General features: G+C 38.8%; 1 long non-coding RNA gene across 2 annotated transcripts in view; it reads left to right on the top strand.

Moving 5' to 3' along the window:
* Nucleotides 1-8,341: 8,341 nt before the first annotated feature.
* Nucleotides 8,342-24,216, top strand: part of LOC132690198 (uncharacterized) — a 149,991-nt gene continuing 134,116 nt past the window's right edge. Inside the window, exon 1 of one of the 2 annotated variants that reach the window (XR_013552521.1) lies at nt 8,342-8,698. This is a non-coding gene — a long non-coding RNA (uncharacterized LOC132690198). The remainder of the gene's footprint in view (nt 8,699-24,216) is intronic. The other variant, XR_013552522.1, reaches the window with a different exon arrangement.

The following is a 24,216-nucleotide window of genomic DNA, read 5'->3' as shown; positions in this document are numbered from 1 at the left end:
AACCTACAGATGGATGCTTATTGCAGCTTTATTCATAATTGCCCATATTTGGAAACAACCAAGATGTCCTACAGTAGGTGAATGGATAAAGCCTATAGTCTTACTGCTCCCCACCCCCCTTAATTGCTTCTGGACACTAGACATTTCCCATTTATATGGCATACACACTTTTTTTTTTTTGGAAGCGAGAGCATTTTAGGTTATCTTTTCTTCCATAATGCAGGAACAAGAAATATGAAAATTTTCTGAAAAATAAAAACTTGGGATTTACGCTATTTTGAGATATTTTTCTTCCATAGGATCTCATTTTAATTATAAATTTAATTATAATCTTAAATTCCTAAAATTTTCTTTTTGTGTTAGGTAATATTAGACTTATTTCCTACCACAACACCTGAGTTTTTATTAACAGTAATTTGACTTGCAGATGGCAGTGAAGGAGAACGCTGGGCTCACCGCGCGTCCTGCTGATCACTTAGATTCCACCTCCACCTGCCTAAATAACCCAGAAAACCACCACAAGACTAGCAGAACAGAGTCTCCAGAGCCAAGGGCAGACGAGAGGCCCACGGAAGAGGGTAGGAAGGACGGCGAGGCGGTGCGCGCTACACGGACTGGCGAGAGGGAGCCGGGGCGGAGGGGCGGCCCGTGAGGCAAGCAGAGACCCCGAGTCTGGCTTGCAAAAGCAGAGGGGCCAGGCGGAGTGTGTTCGGACAGGAGTGGGACTTAACATCTGGAAGGTTATAAGTTAACAGCTCTGCTCAGAGAGCGGGAAGGCTGGAGGACAACAGGAGGGTGAGTTGCTGAGCCCCAGGACAACAGAGCTCAGTTTGGCGGGGAACAAAGGCACTCACCAGCGCCATCTCCCTCGCCCATCCCCCAGCCAAAATCCCAAAGGATACCAGTTCCTACCAGGGAACTTGCTTGCACCACGCAAACACCCAACGCTGTGCTTCTGGCGATCCACACCTCCTGAGGCGGTCTGACTCCCTCCTGGTGCCGCAGGGCCCCTCCGGAAGCAGATCACCAAAAGAAAAGCGAGCTGAGCCTGCCTCTCCCGCCCCTGTGCACCTTGCCGATCCACCTCAGCTAAAACACCAGATCCCCAGCACCACAAGCCTGGCAATGTGCAAGTAGCCCAGAGGGCCACACCACCCCACGGTGAATCCCGCCCCTAGGAGAGGGGAAGACAAGGTACACACCAGTCTGGCTGTGGCCCCAGCAGTGGGCTGGGGCAGACATCAGTTCTGACTGCAGCCCCGCCCACCAACGCAAGTTATTCAAGACAGCACAGGGGAAGTGCCGTGCAGTTCTGCACCACTCCAGGGACTATCCAAAATGACAAAACGGAAGAATTCCCCTCAAAAAAACATCCAGGAAATAACGACAGCTAACAAACTGATCAAAAACGATTTAAATAATATAACAGAAAGTGAATTTAGAATAATAGTCATAAAATTAATCGCTGGGCTTGAAAACAGTATAAAACAGCAGAATCTATTGCTACAGAGATCAAGGGCCTAAGGAACAGCCAGGAGGAGCTAAAAAATGCTATTAATGAGCTACAAAATAAAATGGAGACGACCACAGCTCGGATTGAAGAGGCAGAGGAGAGAATAGGTGAACTAGAAGATAAAATTATGGAAAAAGAAGAAGCTGAGAGAAAGAGAGATTAAAAAAATCCAGGAATATGAGGGGAAAATGAGAGAACTAAGTGATGCACTAAAGAGAAATAATCTACATATAATTGGTATTCCAGAGGAGGAAGAGAGAGGGAAAGGTGCTGAAGGTGTACTTGAAGAAATAATAGCTGAGAACTTCCCTGATCTGTGGAAGGAAAACTGCACTGAAATCCAAGAGGCATAGAGAACTCCCTTCAGACGTACCTTGAATCGATCTTCGGCACGACACATCATAGTGAAACTGGCAAAATACAAGGATAAAGAGAAAATTCTGAAAGCAGCTAGGGATAAACGTGCTCTAACATGTAAAGGGAGACCGATAAGACTCGTGATGCATCTCTACTGAAATTTGGCAGGCCAGAAAGGAATGGCAGGAAATCTTCAATGTGATGAACAGCAAAAATATGCAGCTGAGAATCCTTTATCCAACAAATCTGTCATTTAGAATAGAAGAAGAGATAAAGGTCTTCCCAAACAAATAAAAACTGAAGGAATTCATCACCACTAAACCAGCCCTACAAGAGATCCTAAGGGGGATCCTGTGAAACAAAGTACCAGAGACATTGCTACAAGCATGAAACCTACAGACATCACAATGACTCTAAACCTGTATCTTTCTATAATAACACTGAATGTAAATGGACTAAATGCACCAACCAAAAGACATAGGATATAAGAATGGATAAAAAAACAAGACCCATCTATTTGCTGTCTACAAGAGACTCATTTTAGATCTGAGGACACTTTCAGATTGAAAGTGAGGGGATGGAGAACTATTTATCATGCTACTGGAAGTCAGAAGAAAGCTGGAGTAGCCATACTTATATCAGACAAACTAGACTTTAAATTAAAGGCTGTAACAAGAGATAAAGGAGGGCATTATATAATAATCACAGGGTCTATCCATCAAGAGGAACAATTATAAATGAATATGCACCAAATACAGGAGCCCCCAAATATATAAAACAATTACTCACAAATATAAGAAACCTTATTGACAAGAATGTGGTAACTGCAGGGGACTTAATACCCCACTCATAACAATGGATAGATCATCTAGACACATGGTCAATACAGAAACAAGGGCCCTGAATGATACATTGGATCAGATGGACTTGACAGATATATTTAGAACCCTGCATCCCAAAGCAACAGAATATACTTTCTTCTCGAGTGCACATGGAACATTCTCCAAGATAGATCACATACTGGGTCACAAAACAGCCCTTCATAAGTATACAAGAATTGAGATCATACCATGCATACTTTCGGACCACAATGCTATGAAGCTTGAAATCACCTACAGGAAAAAGTCTGGAAAACCTCCAAATGCATGGAGGTTAAAGAATACCCTACTAAAGAATGAATGGGTCAACCAGGCAATTAGAGAAGAAATTGAAAAATATATGGAAACAAAGGAAAATGAAAATACAACAATCCAAACGCTTTGGGATGCAGCGAAAGCAGTCCTGAGAGGAAAATACATTGCAATCCAGGCCTATCTCAAGAAACAAGAAAAATCCCAAAGACAAAATCTAACAGCACACCTAAAGGAAATAGAAGCAGAGCAGCAAAGACACCCCAAACCCAGCAGAAGAAGAGAAATAATAAAGATCAGAGCAGAAATAAACAATATAGAATCTAAAAAAACTGTAGACCAGATCAATGAAACCAAGAGTTGTTTTTTTTAAAAAAATAAACAAAACTGATAAACCTCTAGCCAGGCTTCTCAAAAAGAAAAGGGAGATGACCCAAATAGATAAAATCATGAATGAAAATGGAATGATTACAACCAATCCCTCAGAGATACAAGCAATTATCAGGGAATACTATGAAAAATTATATGCCAACAAACTGGACAACCTGGAAGAAATGGACAAATTCCTAAACACCCACACTCTTCCAAAACTCAATCAGGAGGAAACAGAAAGCTTGAACAGACCCATAACCAGCGAAGAAATTGAATCGGTTATCAAAAATCTCCCAACAAATAAGAGTCCAGGACCAGATGGCTTCCCTAGGGAATTCTACCAGACATTTATTTATTTATTTTTTTTTTCAACGTTTTTTTTTATTTATTTTTGGGACAGAGAGAGACAGAGCATGAACGGGGGAGGGGCAGAGAGAGAGGGAGACACAGAATCAGAAACAGGCTCCAGGCTCCGAGCCATCAGCCCAGAGCCCGACGCGGGGCTCGAACTCACGGACCGCGAGATTGTGACCTGGCTGAAGTCGGACGCTTAACCTACTGCGCCACCCAGGCGCCCCTCTACCAGACATTTAAAGCAGAGATAATACCTATCCTTCTCAAGCTCTTCCAAAAAATAGAAAGGGAAGGAAAACTTCCAGACTCATTCTATGAAGCCAGTATGACTTTGATTCCTAAACCAGACAGAGACCCAGTAAAAAAAGAGAACTACAGGCCAATATCCCTGATGAATATGGATGCAAAAATTCTCAATAAGATACTAGCAAATCGAATTCAACAGCTTATAAAAAGAATTATTCACAATGATCAAGTGGGATTCATTCCTGGGCTGAAGGGCTGGTTCAACATTCACAAATCAATCAATGTGATACATCACATTAATAAAAGAAAAGATAAGAACCACATGATCCTGTCAATTGATGCAGAAAAAACATTTGACAAAATTCAGCATCCTTTCAAAATAAAAACCCTCGAGAAAGTCGGGATAGAAGGAACATACATAAATATCATAAAGCCATTTATGAAAAGCCCATAGCTAATATCATCCTCAATGGGGAAAAACTGAGAGCTTTCCCCCTGAGATCAGGAACATGACAGGGATGTCCACTCTCACCGCTGTTGTTTAACATAGTGTTGGAAGTTCTAACATCAGTAATCAGACAACAAAAGGAAATCAAAGGCAACAAAATGTGCAAAGATGATGTCAAGCTTTCACTTTTTGCAGATGACATGATATTATACATGGAAAATCCAATAGACTCCACCAAAAGTCTGCTAGAACTGATACATGAATTCAGCAAAGTCACAGGGTACAAAATCAACGTACAGAAATCAGTTGCATTCTTATACACTAATAATGAAGCAACAGAAAGACAAAGAAACTGATCCCATTCACAATTGCACCAACAAGCATAAAATACCTAGGAATAAATCTAACCAAAGATGTAAAAGATCTGTATGCTGAAAACTATAGAAAGCTCATGAAGGAAATTGAAGAAGATATAAAGAAATGGAAAAACATTCTGTGCTCATGGGTTGGAAGAATAAATATTGTTAAAATGTCAATATTACCCAAAGCTATCCACACATTCAATGCAATCCCAATCAAAATTGCACCAGCATTCTTCTCGAAGCTAGAACAAGCAATCCTAAAATTCATATGGAACCACAAAAGGCCCCGAATAGCCAAAGTAATTTTGAAGAAGAAGACCAAAGCAGGAGGCATCACAATCCCAGACTTTAGTCACTACTACAAAGCTGTCATCATCAAGACAGCATGATATTGCCACAAAAACAGACACATAGACCAATGGAATAGAATAGAAACCCCAGAACTAGACCCACAAAAGTATGGACAACTAATCTTTGACAAAGCAGGAAAGAATATCCAATGGAAAAAAGACAGTCTCTTTCACAAATGGTGCTGGGAGAACTGGACAGCAACATGCAGAAGAATGAAACTAGACCACTTTCTTACACCATTCACAAAAACAAACTTAAAATAGATAAAGGACCTGAATGTCAGACAGGAAACCATCAAAACCCTAGAGGAGAAAGCAGGAAAAGACCTCTCTGACCTCAGCCACAGCAATTTCTTACTTGACACATCCCCAAAGGCAAGGGAATTAAAAGCAAAAATGAACTACTGGCACCTTATGAAGATAAAAAGCTTCTGCACAGCAAAGGAAACAACCAACAAAACTAAAAGGCAACTCACGGAATGGGAAAAGATATTTGCAAATGACATATCGGACAAAGGGCTAGTCTCCAAAATCTATAAAGAGCTCACCAAACTCCACACCCAAAAAACAAATAACCCAGTGAAGAAATGGGCAGAAAACATGAATAGACACTTCTCTAAAGAAGACATCCGGATGGCCAACAGGCACATGAAAAGAGGCTCAACATCTCTCCACATCAGGGAAATACAAATCAGAACCACACTGTGATACCACCTCACACCAGTCAGAGTGGCCAAAATGAACAAATCAGGAGACTATAGATGCTGGAGAGGATGTGGAGAAAGGGGAACCCTCTTGCACTGTTGGTGGGAATGCAAATTGGTGCAGCCGCTCTGGAAAGCAGTGTGGAGGTTCCTCAGAAAATTAAAAATAGACCTACCCTATGACCCAGCAGTAGCACTGCTAGGAATTTACCCAAGGGATACAGGAGTACTGATGCATAGGGGCACTTGTACCCCAATGTTTATAGCAGCACTCTCAACAATAGCCAAATTGTGGAAACAGCCTAAATGTCCATCAACTCATGAATGGGTAAAGAAATTGTGGTTTATATACACAATGGAGTACTACGTGGCAATGAGAAAGAATGAAATATGGCCTTTTGTATCAACGTGCACAGAACTGGAAGAGTGTGATGCTAAGTGAAATAAGCCATTCAGAGAAAGACTGATACCATGTGTTTTCACTCTTATGTGGATCCTGAGAAACTTAACAGAAACCCATGGGGGAGGGGAAGGAAAAACAAAAAAAAGAGGTTAGAGAGGGAGAGAGCCAAAGCATAAGAGACTCTTAAAAACTGAGAACTGAGGGTTGATGGGGGGTGGGAGAGAGGGGAGGGTGGGTGATGGGCATTGAAGAGGGCATCTTTTGGGATGAGCACTGGGTGTTGTATGGAAACCAATTTGACAATAAATTTCATATATTAAAAAAATAAAAAAAATAAAGTTTCACGATGAAGTAAAAAAAAAATTTAGTTAAAGCCATTCTTTACATCATACACAAAACTAATTTTCAGGTGAAAATTTCTAATGTGAAAAAATAATGCTGGAAATAGTTTAGAAGACAATGTACGATGGACATGTTGGTGGAATTTCACATTAAAAATCATCTCAATATAAAACATCCAAAAAATTAAGGCACATAAATTACTTTAACTCTAAGTGTTAAGAATTTTTCTACTTTTTACGTTAATTCAAGACTCTGGATACAATCAAAATCTTGTCAACTTATTTCTCATATACCTGTGTACCCACATACTACCCTCACCTGTGGAGGGCTTTCCTAACACTTTAAAAAGCATTTCAGTGACTTCTCTAAAATTCTTAAACCAATGCTCATTTAAAAGTGTTGCTACTAATGCAACTGCTTCAGACTTCTCAATTCCCACTTCCTTCAGAACTTAAGTCTCAAAACAACTCAGAAGCTAAATGCCTTTTTTTTTTTTAAATAAAACACTTATGTATTTTTGCTACTTAACTAAAAAATAGAAATAAACTTTTAGAACTGGAGTCCTATCGACATCCACACTTCCAAGTGGACTCTAAAATTCCCTGACATTGCTATAAAATTTGTGTGGGCATCAATCATATTCTATACAAAACCTCCAAGGTTTTTCTTGGTTCTTAGAGGGGACTACGTCCTCCTTCCCACCAAAGTTAAGAACCTCCGTTCTAGAGGCTAGGCACTCGACAAGTTAAATTTTCAAATTAGAAATTGAGGATTTTCATAGTCATAGACAGGAGATGTTAAGGAAAGCTGTCCATTTACACCATAAAACTCCTGAAATGGTCCCGAATCTCCCTTTGACATTAAATACATTGGGGAGTGGGGGGAAATCATGTCATTCCAGACAAAGAAGGTAAAATTTACTGAAGAGGTTTTAACCAGTGGTTGCTTTTGTTTGAGATCAAGCCTCAGAGTCTAACTGTACTCCAACACATATATGAAATGCATGTATCGATGGGTCCGACCAAGAAAATAACCGTGTTTTTGATATGAATCCATCATCATTCAGAGTCAGCAACTGCAACAATAGTTAACTTACATTTCTGTGGTGCTTTATAGAGCGCTGTCACGTGCGCTCTCCACGTGACCTTCACTACATTCCCACTTAGGATAATTAGCACAGCAGCATCCTCTTTCTCGATGAGGAAAGTTCTAGATTCAGTTTGTGAGGTGCGGGACGCTCACCGATCTCTGCCGAGGCATTTTTTCCAGAGACAAAGGAAGATGTAATGTTTCTTTATGATACTGCTGGTGAGGGAGACGAGGATAGAACTGTGGAAGACATCAGTGGGGAATAAAGTGTAGTTGGTGGTAGTTGTAAGCACGTCAGAGCTGGAGAGTGGTTTCTGGGAGAGGCACTAAAATAAGAGAGAAGATGGCCTTAGGAGGAGCCTTCCTTCAGGGGCGACTGAACGGGGGCAGCCGTGCAGTCTCTGAATCGAGAGAAAAACGACGCCAGGTCAGAACCTAGAGACTGAAGAGTCCGCTAACAGAGGTCCCGCCTCAGGCGAGTGAAGCAACCCGACTGAAGTCCTCCAGATCGAAACGGCCTCTTTGACTCAGTGTCCCTCCACCTCCGACCGCCCTTTTTGTCATTTTCCCTTCAGTGTCGCTCACCACAGCTTGCTGTCTCCAGTAAGACGCCCAGCTCAATTGTGCACCTCAGGGACTCTACGCGCCACAAATTCAAGTGTGAGGTATGGAATCTCGCCGCCCCAAACGTCTCCTAGAGTGAAGGAGAGACGGGCCAATCAAAGCCAGACCGGCTCCAGATGCCCAAATCGGTGGGCGTGGCGAAGGCATGCAGGAGGGAGGTTACTGAGTTGCTAAGACGACGGCTTCCGGGTGGGCGGGCCGAGGTGACTTCTGGCCGGAAGACGAGACTCCGCGGGAAAAGCTGCCCCGCTAGGTGGACGAGGAGCTGTCAGGGTGAGGCAGTTTCCTCAAGAGTAACGGCGGGCCTCTGCTGGGGTCGCACCACCGGCCTTCGTTTCCTTTACCCTTCTCTCTAACCAAACGATATTCCTGCCCAGTTACAAAGTGCAAGTTGTTTCCCTAAGGTAAGCGTGGGGTAATCCTATGTCCTCGTTAAATGGGTTACGGAAACTCTAGTCCACTGTGTCACACAAGGAACAGGTACTCAAAAAAGAAAAAAGTGAAAATTCAGTAACTTCTTATAGTGCGAATTTTTTACTACATTGTATGCGTTTTGTAGTTTTAAAACACTGAGTGCAGTTCGAGTTAAATTTTGGTTCTTCCTGACTGCAGAATTCCATCTACCCGAGTAATGGACAAAGACCAGAATTTTCATGTTCTCTGTAGCAGTCTCAAAGCTTGTCTGACTTAAGTTCTTTTTTTTTTTTTTTTAATGTTTGTTTATATTTGAGAGGGCGGTTGGTGGTACAGAGGATCCCACGCTTTGTGCTGATGACAGAGAGCCCAGTGGTGTCTCCAACTCCCAAACCTGGAGGTCATGACCTGGGCCCAAGCCAAGGCTTCACTCACTTAGCCCCCCAGGCGCCCCCTGCCTTAAATTCTTAATCTCCCATAAATCTGAAGGCAGAGGGTAAAATGGACAGTTGCTTTGAGCCTAAACCATTCCAAGAATCAAACTAATTCAGCTGAGTCTCCTTTCTTTAAGAGAGTCATTGTAACCTAAAATAATTGAAACCAGGTGCTAAATATGGTGCCTTTGGTTCAACGTGTGTCTCATTTGATGATGTTGGTCTCACATAAGTCTTATAAAAGTAAACATTGAAATGATAGAAGAGAAGGCTTTCTACAGACAGATAATTTTTTTTAAAAAAACTTGTGGCTTTAAAACACATCTTTTTTTTTTTTTAATATGACATTTATTGTCAGATTGGTTTCCATACAACACCCAGTGCTCATCTCAACAGGTGCCGTCCTCAATGCCCATCACCCACCCTCCCCCCCCCCCCCCATCAACCCTCAGGTTATTCTCAGTTTTTAAGAGTCTCTTATGGTTTGGCTCCCTCCCTCTCAAACTTTTTTTTTGTTGTTGTTCTTCCTTCCCCTCCCCCATGGTCTTCTGTTTAGTTTCTCAGGATCCACACAAGAGTGAAAACATACGGTATCTGTCTTTCTGTGTGATTTATTTCACTTAGCATAACACTCTCCAGTTCCATCCACGTTGCTACAAAAGGCCATATTTCATGCTTTCTCATTGCCAAGTAGTAGTCTATTGTAAAACACATCTTTTAACAAATCACACAAGTCATTGTTAAATTCCAGTCACCAAAATCTAAAAGAAAACTTCAGCAAAACTTACCTGCTTATCAGCAGGAATTTATTCCTCTAGACTTAAGGCACAGAAGCATTTATGAAAGCTTAGATCTGTATGTGTTTAGGTTCCTGCCAACCTCTTTCTTCATATTCCATCTTCAAAACTACCTGCTAATGAGCACTTTTCCAGCAGCTTGGATGAAACATTTTGAATAACTTCCTCAGCCTCTAGGTTAGAAATTTCATTAAATAAAAAATTAAATACATTAGAATGCTTAGGTATGAAACATTAATGAACTGTGTAATAAGTTCTTCGGAAGAGGAGGCACTTAAGAAAACACAGGCTACCTGCATCGTGAAGCCATATAATGTGATGAGATTTGATATATAGGCAAGAGATCAAAAAATGGCCAGAATTTCAAAAGAGAATGTTCCATGAGCTGCTTAACTGCCTTCACAGACCATTTGAAAATAAAACTGAATCTCAGCAGAAGCCCAAGAGACCTTAGAGATGAACCACATTCTTTGGATGTCAGTATTATACTGAACAAAGCCAGTTGGAATGTTATTTATCTGGCAGGAAAAAAGATGCCTAAATTTTATGAGGACGTAGTCATTAATTTAAAAATACATAGTGGCTTTAGAGTTGAGAAAAGATACTTGTTAGATGTACCTGTACTTGGAAAAAAAGTTTTCTCTAATAGACATATTTGACTTTGTACACTTTTTCTTACCTGCATGTTCTTCCCCCTCTGCTTAGTTGCATCTTAATTTTTAAGACCTAGGTCAAATTCTGAATCTTTTGAGATGTAGTCCATAGACAACTCTGACTCCAGAGAACCTATAGAATTACAATGTTGTCTTTTTTTGGCATTTTTGCTTTAGGGACTGTACTGTTTCTTTTTTATGTTGTTAATCGTATCTTCTGTATAATTTGCCTGCTTTACTAGATTCTAAGCTGCTTAGAATGGTATTCACCAGTGTACCTGGAAGAATGACTTGAACATGTTAAACATGATGTTGGTATAAAAAAGCCTAAGTTAGAGTTAATGTTAAATATAACTGGTAGCTGTATTAGTTTGCTAAGGCAGCCTTAACATAATACTACAGACTTGGTGGCTTAAACAACAGAATTTTATTTCTTTATGATTCTAGAGAGTAGAAAGTCCAAGATCAAGTTGTTAACTTCTCTTTTTGGCTTATGTAGATGGCCATGTTCTGCCTTTGCCTTTGCATGGTTTTTTTGTATGTGCACATAAACTATGCCCAAATTTCTTAAAAGGACACCATTCATACTGGATTAGGGTCTTCCCTAAAGACCTTATTTTATCTTAATTACCTCTTTAAAGATCTTATTTTCAAATAGAGCTGCATTCTGAGGTGCTGAGGGCAAGACTTCGACATAGGAATGTGGGGGTTGCACGCAATTCAGCCCATTATAATAGCCAACACTCAAAAAGCAGAAGTGGTTGGGAGCAGTTCTGTCACCCTTAGAAGTCTCTTAGAAGTATATAAACTTAAATGTATAAACTCAGATTAGTGTAAGATAATAGGGAGTAGTAGAGCCTGTGGTATATCAGAGAATATTTGCCTAAGCAAGACATTTAAATTAATATTTGTGGTTTTTTTTTTTGTTGTTGTTACTTATTTTGAGAGTGCACGTGCGAGCAAGCAAGGGAGGGACAGAGGGAGAGAGAGAATCCCAACCAGGCTCCATACTGACAGTGTGGAGCCTGACACGGTGTTCACAGTGCTCAAACATGACGTCATAACCTGAGCTGACATCAAGAGTTGGACGTTTAACCGCCTGAGCCACCAGGAGCCCCTAAATTAAAATTTGTAAATAAAACACACCTCAGATTTGTTTGGGCTATCCACACAAAACAGGCTGACTGGTTTTGGCTTACAAGGCATTGGTTTGCCAAAACCACCATCATATGATTTCATTTGGAATCTATAACCTTTTATGGTAGATACTGGATATATTAAGTATGTTTTTGCATATCCAAAGGCATTTTCCCCAGGTCCCATTGGTTCACACATAACTTTATGTGGAATACCCATGTGGAAGGAACTTTGCCGAATGCTTTACTGTGATTAAAATCCATAAATTTGGCCTTATATCCAAGAGTTACAGGGACATCCTATTTTCGAGGTAATTGAATGCATAACTATGCATAATTTGGGGATTTTTTTTTTTTGGTACAGCTGTATCCTGTAAATAGAACTCAGAATTCCTTGTCAGATTATTTGCCCTCAAAAGGTCAAGCCTTTGCCCTGAAGTACAATTGTAGAGGACATGAGATATATACAAAAATAATTATAGTGCAAGATAAAAGTGAGACGATAAGAGAATAATAGATGTGCTGTGGGAAATTAGAGGAGGAAAAGATTTTTTCCAGCAGGGTGTGTTACTAAAGGTATTTAGTGCAGTTAGAATTAATCTTTCCTAGGGCACCTGGTACTTCTAATATAGCATTAATCAGTGTATTACATGGTACCTACTTGCGTATGTTCACACCTCTCCCAATGCACTCTGAAATACACAAGAATGTCTTAGTCTTTATATGTTCCAGTCTGGTATTGTCCAAAAGTTTCAAGAGTCGCCTGGGGAACTTTTTAAAGATAAGTTTCTCAACTCTATTTCTAGCGATTCTAATTTAATAGGATTGGAGGGGTGGTAGAGAATCTATTTTGAAGAGGCTTCTCTCACTTAATGACTTTGGTTATCAGCCCTTTTTGGAACCTCCTGCCCCAGAACACCTAGGATATAGTATGCTCTCAAATTCTTATCACATTAAATGAGCAGAGCTGTGACTTAGTAAAATTAATAAGGATAAATTAGAGTGGAAAATATCCTAGAGGCAAAGAAGTCCTATTACAGATGTCCAACTAAGAGATTAAACCACCCTTAACTAGGGCAAAGGCCATAGGAAAGGAGAGAAACAAGAAATTTTGAAAAGGTAGAATCTACAGAATTAGATGAAACTTGATATAATGCAGTAGTTCCCAAACATAGTGTGCCTAAGACTTATATGGGGTATTTATTTAAAAAGCAGATTGCCACACTCTTGTATGAATTTTTTTTTCAGTTAGTCCAGGGTAAAGCACAGGAATCTGCATTTTTTTAACAATCCTTCCACATGATTTTGATTTAGATTATTTTATCTAATTCAAGACCTCAGTTTAAGAACACAGTGATCTGTTGACCATTGTGAGTAAGAGGAAAGATTGAAAAATAGTTCTAAAGGTTAAATCGTGAGTAACAGGATTAGCCATTAATCAGTATTTGGTTTAGAGAGAAATAAAGTTCATCCATGAAAGCTCTTTGGCAAGTAAGAAGAAATGGGCTTTAAGAGCCTGGGAGAGAGGTAGAGGGCAACGAAAAAATTGGGATCCTTTGTGATAAAGATTCCCAAGAGAGATAAAGGAAAGATTCCTAAGAGAGATAAAGGAAAAAGAAGAAAGTCATGGGGAAAATTGGGGGGATTATTTCTCCTTTGAGAGATTTTGAAATGAAGGAGGCAACATGTGAAAGAGAAGGTGGGAGAAAAGTTGGAAAAAACCAAAACCAAGAGTTTTAAGTAAAGAATGTGTACATCATCTAGTGTGAATGAGAACTACAAGGGTTGTAGGGTGAACATGGAGAGACCTCTGAGATTGACATCTATTTGGTACCCTTTAATAGGAGTTTTGCAGAACTGTGTGATTGCTGTGAGTTGAAAAATAGATGGCAAGAAAATCTAAGCTAGGGATTATTAAGCATAACTTACCATGTGAAGAGAATAAGTATCTGCACCCCCATGTTCATAGCAGCATTATTTATAATAACCAAACAGGGAAACAACCTAAGTGTCCATCATTGAGTTAATGGATTAAAAAAAAAAAAAGGCTATGCTATATATATGATACAGTGAATTATAAGTTAGCCATAAAAAACAAAACAAGGAAATCGTGCCATTCTGACAAAAGGGATGGACCTTGAGGGCATTTTCTCATATGAAGTAAGTTAATATTGTATGATCTCATATGTGAAATCTGAAAACAAAAGTCAGAAGAGGTCAGATTTTAGGTTACTGGAGGCAGGGGGTAGGGGAAATACAAACTTCTAATTACGAGATAAGTACTAGGGATGTAATGTGCATTATGATGACAATAGTTTGCACTGCTGTGTGATACATATGAAAGTTAAGAGGGTAAACCCTAAGACTTCTCATCATAAGGAAGAACTTTGTCTCTCTGGCTTGTTTTATCTATATGATAGATGGTAACTAAACACTGTGGCAATTTCATAGTATATGTAAGTCAAACAATTATGCTGTATACCTTGAACTTGTACAGTGATGTGTACCAATTATATCAATAAAACTGGAGGAAAAAATGAGAGATTGTCATTATATGAAGAAGGTAGCACAGGAAGATACTTATAATCTGTTAGAGATGTCCATTTTTTGTATAGTAGAAAATAATTTTTAAGACCAGGATCAATGGAGGTAAAAAGATAAAAGGATTGGGGCGCCTGGGTGGCTCAGTCGGTTAAGCATCCGACTTCAGCTCAGGTCACGATCTCGCGGTTCGCGAGTTCGAGCCCCGCGTCGGGCTCTGAGCTGACGGCTCAGAGCCTGGAGCCTGCTTCCGATTCTGTGTCTCCCTCTCTCTCGGCCCCTCCCCCATTCATGCTGTGTCTCTCTCTGTCTCAAAAATAAATAAACGTTAAAAAATTAAAAAAAAAAAAAAAAAAGATAAAAGGATCACAGTAATACTAAAGAGTAAACATGCTTCATTAGCAAAACCTGGGTTTTTTTTTTTTTTTTTTTTTTTAGGTCTTTCCTGGATAGTAAAGGAAATGAATAATAAGCCTAATTAGAAGTTCCCTTTTTAAGAAGTAAAACAGAAGAATAAAAGTTTCTGGAATAGAGTTTTATTTTAATATAGACTTTAAAGAAGAAAAATTTTCAAGTGATAGCCTTTGTAGACTTACCAAGACAATGGTTTTAAAACATTATATCTTATATGCCAATCTTACAAGCTATCCATAAGTACATAATTAGTATAATAGTTTATATAAGAGGTCTGTATTCAAAACTCAAGTCTGCCTCTTGTAGATGTGTGTACAACCTTGATTAAGATCCTGTTAAACAGGGGCGCCTGGGTGGCTCATTTAGGCATCCAACTTTGGCTCAGATCAAGATCTCACAGTTCGTGAGTTCGAGCCCTGCTTTGGGCTCTGTGCTGACAGCTCAGAGGCTGGAGCCTGCTTCGAATTTTGTGTCTCCCTCTCTCTCTCTCTCTATGCCCCTCCCCTGCTTGTGCGCTGTCTCTCAAAAATAAATAAAATATTTAAAAATAAGATTATGTTAAATGAAATGGAAATTTCTAATACCTCATAGCATTAAATGAAGTGATAGAATGTTAAATATGTTCTTGCCATATAGTAAGAATTAAATAATGGTGACTCTTATTAATTGAATGACCTTTTGCAAGTTACTAATTGCTCTGAATTTTTAAGTGTTCTCTGTCAAATGGTAATAGTTATATAGTTAAGGACATTCATAGAACAAGGTAGAGTTAACAAGAATATTATGTTATTAGAAAACGGGGAGTTAATCAGAGGGTCTTGTAATAATGCGTAGCACATAAAAACACTCAGTAAATGGCAAATGGTATTGTTATGTCAAAAATCTAAAAGTAATATCACTTATTTATCTCAGTTGCATAGAGCTTTGAAATACATTCTTCATATAGTCTTTTCAACAGTTTTGTGAGATAGTCCCTTTTCAGATGAGAGAAAGTTTGAGTAACTTAGAGTCAAAAAGAAGCAAAGTCTTCTCACTCCCAGGCCAGTGCTTTTACCCATCATACAATATATGTCATCTAAGTCACAAAGGTTATTTTTTTAACTTTATATTTTGAAATTTTAGATTCATGTGTGGTTGCTAGTAATAGTACAGAGAGGTTCCTTGTACATCTTCACCCAGTTTCCCCCAATGGTAATGATATCTTATGTAACTATAGTATAACATCACAACCAAGAAATTGTTACCTAATGACCTTACTGAGATTTTACCAGTTTACGTACACTAATTGGTGTGCGTGTGTGCATTTATTCTATGCAGTTATCTGTGTGTAGATTAGTGTAACCACCATTATAGTCAAGGTACAAAACTATTTTCACCACAGGATTTCTTATGCTACATTTTTGATAGCCACAGCCTTTCCACCTAGATCCCAGTTACTATGCCCTAGCAACCACTAATCTGGTCTACATGTTTACAGTGTTGTCACTTTGAGAATGTTACATAAATGGAATAATACTTGTAACTACTTGAGATAAATTTTATTAATAAAATTTACACGTAAATTGTATCAAAAAGAAATACAGTTTTTAAGTTTTTATTTTAATTCCAGTTAAAATACAGCATTCTCTTAGTTTCACATGTACAATATTGTGATTCAACAATTCCATTACATCTCCCAGTGCTCATCACAAAAAGTGTACTCCTTAATCCCCATCACCTATTTAACTCATTCCCCCCACACAACTGCCCTTTGGTAATCATCAGATTCTCTGTAATTAAGAGTCTGTTGCTTGTGTCTTTTTTTTCTCCCTTGGCTCATTTGTTTCTTAAATTCTACATGAGTGAAATCATAGGGTATTTGTCTCTCTCTGACTTCTTTTGCTTGGCCTTATACTCTAGCTCCATCCATGCCGTTGCAAATGGCAAGATTTCATTCTTTTTTATGGCTGAATAATATTCCTGTGTGTGTGTGTGTGTGTGTGTGTGTGTGTGTATGTACAACATCTGTATCCATTCATCAGTCAGTGGATACTTGGGCTGCTTCTGTAATTTGGCTATTGTAAATAATGCTGCTATAAACATAGGGGTGCACATATATCTCTGACTTAGTGTTCTTGTATTCTTTGGGTAAATACCCAGTAGTGTGATTGATGGATTGCAGGGTAGTTCTATTTTTAACTTGTGGAGGAACTCCATACTGTTTTCCACTTTGGCTGCACCAATTTGCATTCACACCAACAGTGCACAAGCATTCCTTTTTCTCCATATCCTTGCCAACACTTGTTCCTTTTGTTGTTGATTATAGTCATTCTGACTGATGTGATACCTCATTGTAGTTTTGATTTGCATTTCCTTCATGATAAGTGATGGTGAGCATTTTTCATGTGTCTTTTGGCCATCTCTAAGTCTTCTTTCGAAAAATGTCTATTCATGTATTCTCCCACTTTTTTAATCGGATTATTTATATTTCGGGTGTTGAGTTTTATAAGTTATTTATTTCGGATACTAACCTTTTGTTCGATATGTAATTTGCGGATATATTCTTCCATTCTGTAGTTTGCCTTTTAGTTTGGTTGATTGTTTCCTTCACTGTGCAGAAAAGTTTTATTTTGATGTCCTAAGAGTTTATTTTTGCTTTTGTTTCCCTTCCATTGGGAGATAATACCTAGAAAAAGTTGCTACAGCTCATGTCAGAGAAGTTACTGCCTGTATTTTCTTCTAGGATTTTTATGGTTATAGGTCTCACATTTAGATCTTTAATCCATTTTGAATTTATGTTTGTGTATGATGTAAGAAAGTGGTCCAGTTTCATTCTTTTGCATTATTTCTGTCCAGTTTTCCCAGCATATTTTGTTAAAGAGTTAATTTTTTAAAAATATTTATTTTTAAGAGAGAGAGGCAGAGAGAGAGAGAGAGGGGGAGACACAGAATCCAAGGTAGGCTCATAACCTGAGCCAAAGTCAGACACTTAACCAACTGAGCCACCCAGTCACCCCTGAAGAGGCTTTTACCCATTGCATATTCTTGCCTTTATTAGCGAAGCATATATGAGAATAAATTGACCATATAATTGTAGGTGTATTTTTGGATTTTCTGTTCTGTTGATCTATGTTTCTGTTTTTGTGCCAGTAGCATACTGTTTTGATTACTGCGGCTTTGCAGTATAACTTGAAGTCTGGAATTGTGTTAACTCTAGTTTTGTTCTTTTTCAAGATTGTTTTGGCTATTCAGGGTCTTTGGCGGTTCCATACAAATTTTGGGATTGTTATAGTTTGGTGAAAAAGTCTATTGGTATTTTGATAGGATTGCCTTAAATGTGTAGATTGCTTTGGATATTATAGACACTAAAAATATTCTTCCAGTCCATGAGCAATGGAATGATTTTCCATTTCTTGGTGTCATCTTCAATTTCTTTCATCACGGTTTTATAATTTTCAGAGTACAAGGCTTTCATATTTTTGGCTAGGTTTATTCCTAGGTACTTTACTATTTTTGGTGTAATTATAAATGGGTTTATTTACTTAATTTTTCTTTCTTCTTCCTCAGTGTTGGTATATAGATGTGCAACAGATTTCTGTACATTGATGTTGTATCCTGGCACTATATGGAATTTGTTTTTTAGTTTTAGCAGTTTCTTGGTGAAGTCTTTCAGGCTTTCTTTATATAGTATTTGGTCATCTGCAAATAGTGAATGTTTTATTTCTTCCTTACTGATTTGGATGCCTTTTATTTATTTTTGTTGCCTGATTGCTGTGGCTAGGACTTCCAGTACTATGTTGATTAAAGTAGTGTGGGTAGACATTCTTGTCTTGTTCCTGACCTTAGAGAAAAAGCTTTGTTTTCCCATTAAGTATAATGTTTGCTGTGAGACTTTAATATATGGCCTTTATTATTGTTGAGGTATGTTCCCTCTAAACCTACTTTGTCGAGGGTTTTTATCATGAATGCATGTTGTACTTTGTCAAATGCTTTTTCTGCGTGTATTGAAACGATCATATGGTTTTTATCCTTTCTCTTAATGATGTGATATATCACATTGATTGATGTACAAATATTGAGCCACCCTTGCAACCCAGGAATAATTCCCACTTGATCATGGTGAATTCTTTTTAAGTTTATTTGAGAGAGAGAGAGAGTGTGTGTGTACACGTGCGCGAGCACATGGGCAAGTGAGGGGCAAAGAGAGAGGGAGAGAGAGAATCCCAAGCAGGCTCTGCAGTGTCATTGCAGAGCCTGATGTGGGGCTTAAACCCATGAACTGTGAGATCATGACCTGAGCCAAAGTTAGACACTTAAGCAACTGAGCCACCCAGGCACCTCCAGGGTGAATGATTTTTTTAATGTGTTGTTGGATTTAGTTTGCTAGTATTTTGTTGAAGATGCTCGCATCTGTGTTCTTCAGAGTTACTGGCCTTTAGTTCTCTTTTTTTATGGTGTCTTTATCCAGTTTTGGTATCAGGGTAATGTTGGCCTCTATTTTTTTCTTTTTCCATTTTTTAGTAGAGTTCATCTGGTCTTTTGTTGGTTGGGAGTTGTTTGATTACTGATTCTATTTCATTGCTGACTAACAGTTTGTTCAAATTTCCTATTCCTGTTTTAGTTTTAGTAGTTTATATATTTCTAGGAATTTATCCATTTCTTTTCAGTTGTCCAATTTTTCAGCGTAGAGTTTTCCATAATATTCCCTTGTAATTGTATTGCTGTGGTTTTGGTTGTTATTTCTCCTTTCGCATTTGTGATTTTATTTATTTGGGTACTTTCTCTTCTTGTCAAGCCTGACTAGAGATTTATCAATTTTATTAGTTTTTTTTTTTTTTTTCCCATATAACCAGCTCCTGGTTTCATTGATTTCTGTTCTGTTGTGGGGTTTTAAGTTTTTTTTTAATTTTTAGTTTCTATATCATTTGCTACTCTATATGTATTATTTCCTTCTGCTGGTTTTAGGTTTTGTTTGCTGTTTTTTTTAGCTTTTTAGGTTATTTATTTTAGGTTTTTCTTTGTTCTTGAGGTACGCCCATATTGCTAGAAACTGCCCTTTTAGAACCGCCTTTGCTGCATCCTAAAGGTTTGGGACCATTGTGTTTTCATTTTTATTTGTTTCCATGTAATTTGTATTTCTTTTATTTCCTATCTGACTCATTCATTGTTCAGTAGTGTGTTATTTAACCTTCATGTATTTGTGGTCTTTCCAGACTTTTTCTTGTGGTTCACTGCTAGTTTCATAGTATTGTGTTCAGAAAAGATGCATGGTATGACTTCAATTTTCTTGAATTTGTTGAGACTTGTTTTGTGGCCTAATATGTTATCTATTCCAGAGAATGTCCCATGTGCACTTGAAAAGTGTGTATCCTGCTGTTCTAGGATGGAATGTTCTGAATATATCTGTTAAATACATTGGGTACACTGTGCCATTCGAAACCATTGTTTCCTTGTTGATTTTCTGTTTAGATGATCTGTTCCTTGATGTAAGCAGGGTGTTAAATTCCCCTACTGTTACTGTATTACTATCGATCAGTTCCTTGATATTTCTTTTTAACTGTTTTACATATTTATTTTTTTTTTTATTTTTTTTATTATTTTTTTTTTTTTTGGCTGATAGAAATTTATTATAGAGTAAACATTAACAGATATACATGCATGTAAAGTAGCATGAAAATGACTGCAAATATAGACAATATTTAACTGTTTTACATATTTAGGTGCTTCAAGTTGGGGGCATAAATATTTATGCCTTGTTATATGTTCTTGTTGGATTGTCCTTTTTATGATTATGTAGTGTCCTTCTTTGTCTCCTGTTACAGTCTTTGTTTTAAAGTCTTCTTTGTTCAATGTAAGTATTGCTACTCTGGATTTCTTTTGACATCCATTTGCATGATAGATGTTTCTGCACCCTCTCACTTTGAAGCTGCAGGTGTTTTTAGGTCTAAAATGAGTCTTGTAAGCAGTATATAGATGGGTTTTGGTTTTTATAATCCATTCTGTCACCCTCTATGTCTTTTGATTGGAGTATTTAGTCTATTTGCATTTAAAGTAATTATTTATAGGTATGTATTTATTGTCATTTTAATACTTGTTTGGGGGTTGTTTCTGAAGATTTTCTCTGACCCTTGTTTTTCTTTCATGGTTTACTTGTTTTCTTTAATGATATATTTGGATTTCTTTCTCTTTACTCTTTGCTTATTAGTGGCTTCTGATTTGTGGTTACCATTAGGTTTGTATATAGCATCTGTGTATAGTTGCCTTTATTTAGTTAATGGTTATTTAAATTTGAACCCATTCTTTTTTTCTTCCCCTTACCCTGTTTTAGGCATATGGTGTCATATTTAAGATCCTTTTATTTTGTGAGTTTTTTGATTGAATTTTTTACAGAAACATTCATTTTTACTGCTTTTATGGTTCCTACCTTGATATATCACTTTTGGTCTTTACTTTCCACTCAAAGAGTTCCCCCCCCCTTTTTTTAATTTTTTTTTTTAATATTTATTTATTTTTGAGAGACTGAGAGAGACAGAGCACGAGCAGGGGAGGGGCAGAGACAGAGGGAGACACAGAATCCGAAGCAGGCTCCAGGCCCTGAGCTGTCAGCACAGAGCCTGATGCGAGGCTTGAACTCTTGAACCATGAGATCATGATCTGAGCCAAAGTCTGATGCTCAATCAACTGAGCCACCTGGGTACCCCTCAAAGGGTCTCCTTTAATGTTTCTTGCAGGGCTGATTTAGTGGTCATGAACTTTAGTTTTTGTTTGGGAAACTCTTTATCTCTTTGTTTGGGAGACTCCTTCTATTCTGAATGATAGCCTTGCTGGAGACAGTATTCTCAGCTGCAGATATTTTCCTTTCAGCACTTTGAACATATCATGCCACTTCCTTCTTGCTTGGTAAGTTTCTGCTGAAAAATTCCCTGATAGTCTTATTTGGTTTCCCTTGTATGTTACTATTTTCTTTCGTCTTGCTGGTTTTAAAATGTTTATCACCATATTTTGCCAGTTAAAATATATCATGCTGTTGATGTGGTTTTGTTGTTACTGGGAGTTCTTTGTGCCTCCTGGATCTGGATATCTGTTTCCTTCCCCAGATTAGGGAAGTTTTCAGCTATTATTTCTTGAAATAAATTTTCTGCCCCCCTTTGTCTCTCTTCTTCTGGGACTCCTATAATATGAAGATTATTAGGTTTGACGGAATCAGTGAATTCCCTAAGTCTGTTCTTACTTTGCATAATTCTTTTCTCTATCTTTTGTTCAGCTGGGTGACTTTCCGTTACTCTCTATGCTAGGTAATAAATTTTTTCCTCTGCTTTTCCGGCCTGCTGTTCATTCCATCAAGCATGTTTCTCATTTATTGAGCCCTTTATCTCTAATAAATTATTCCTTATCTCTGTGTTAAGGGTCTCACTCATGCCTTCCATTGTTTTATGAAGTCCAGTGATTCTCTTTAAGTATTACATTGAATACTCCAACAGCCATGTTAATTACATCTGTTTAACTTATGTTTCTGGCCAGGGCTTTGTCCTGTTCTTTACTTGGGGACGAATTCCTCTGTCTTCTCATTTTGTCTAAATCTCTGTGCCTGCTTCTATATGTTAGGAAAGTCATCTACGTCTCCTGTTCTTTCAGGTAATGGCCTTATGAAGAACAGGTCCTATAGTGCCCTACTGTGTAGTGTTCCCTGTTCCTCAGGGCCTGGCAATTCAGCAAGTGTGTTTAAGGTGTGTTGCATTTGTTCTGCTGTTGTGTCCTAGCTGTTTTATCCTTTAGTCCAGTTGTCTGCAGAGGCTCTCTTTTCTTGTTGTGGGCAGTGTTTGGTCCCTGGCCTGAATATGACAAATTTTAACTAGGTGTGCCCTGATCTGCTTGTGAAATGAGACCTGTTGCTGCTGCCACTGGAACCGAGGCCCTTCAAATCTCCTGGACTGGGAAACATGGTGTGGGCAGGGGTTTGGGCCAGTCTTCTGGGGAGAGGGCCTGCCATGCTTGGACTGAGGTAAGTTGACTAGAAAGGGGGATCCCCCAGAGTTTGGAGGGCAAGGCTTGATGTAAGCAAGTTACATAGCGAGGGTCTGCTCTGCACTGGTTCCTGCATGTGGCCCTGTGCTTAAACTGAGAGGCAGGAGAGGGAAATGGTGCTTGCCAGTTCCTTTGTTCACAGAGTGATCTATGAATGGCACCTTTTTGGTGCACACTCTGAGAAAAGCAAATAACCCTCCCAGGCACTCTTGAGATTGCTGTGTCTACCATGTACGTCCATAGGCTGTTGGCCGTGCTTTATCTTCACAGGTATCCTCAGTGTCCTGCAGGCTCTATTCAAACCAAGCCTGCTGACTTTTAAAACTCCAGGCTTTAATTCACACTGGTTGCAAGAACTAATGAAATTCGGCCCCTATTGCTTTGCTAGACAATTGCTATGGGAATTCATTTTACCTTTGTGGACTCCCCTATATGTTAGTTTTTCTCTCTCCCTTCTCTGAAATGATGGCTCCCTCCTCACCACCATGCCCACTCTTCATTTCTCTCCCAAGCTATGTCTCTGCACTTGCCACCTTCTTCACTGTAGCCTCTTCTCTATCTGTAGTTGTGGAGTTTGTTGTGCCAGTGTTCAGGTCCATTTCTGGGGAACTTCAGATGTTTGGTTTTTTTAAAAATTTTTAAATTATTTATTTATTTTTTGAGAGAGAGAGTGAGGCAGTGTGAGCGCGGTGGGCCAGAGAGAGGGAGACACAATCGGAAGCAGGCTCCAGGCTCTGAGCTGTCAGCACAGAGCACAATGTGGGACTCGAACTCATGGACTGTGAGATCATGACCTGAACTGAAGTTGAACGCCCAACTGACTGAGCCACCCAGGTACCCCTTGATGTTTTAATAGTTACCTAGTTGTATTCATGGGATGAGGTGAGCCTAGAGTCCTCCTACTCTGCTGCCATCTTTCCTTCAGCCCCACTCAAAATAAAATCATTTTAAAAATAAAACACAAGCCTTTTATCTAGTGGAGGAGTAGATCTCTTTCAATGTTCTTGGGCTATAAATAGCAAGAGAAGAACTGGAGGAATAAAACCACAAGCAATGGCAAAGACCCTCAAATTTTAAACCCTGGCACACGTGGTTCTGTGTGTCTAGATAGCATATTTTTTCTTTAAATGTTGTTCAATGACCATTGCCTGCCTTTCCTTTGAAAACGTTTTCTTGTGGAAATTAACCTTGTTATATATCTTGCATGGATTTTAATGTCAAATCAGTGAATAAGGGAAAATTTATGAAGTGCATGACGTTGTGAAAAATTATGGATGTTTTATGGCTTACTCTCCTCACCAAAATAGCCATTCAAGTGGGAAAAACACCTCTCACAGTCAACCATCTTGGAACTCTGGAACCCAATCAGGCAGTAAAACAACCAGAGAAGTGCTTAATGAAAGGAGAGGCTTTTAAATTCAGTAAAAGTGACATGACAGCTACCAACCCCCCTTTCTTCAGCCTTGCCATGATTGTGGTGATAGTAGTCACCATTTCTAGAGTAGCTCGCTACTGCCAGGGCAGGCAGT

Source organism: Panthera onca, chromosome E2 (assembly GCF_046562875.1).
Source record: "Panthera onca isolate mPanOnc1 chromosome E2, mPanOnc1 haplotype 2, whole genome shotgun sequence".
In the NCBI taxonomy this organism is placed as follows: domain Eukaryota; kingdom Metazoa; phylum Chordata; class Mammalia; order Carnivora; family Felidae; genus Panthera; species Panthera onca.
The sequence above is the reverse complement of the archived record's forward strand: the minus strand, read 5'-3'. Positions and strand labels throughout refer to the sequence as shown.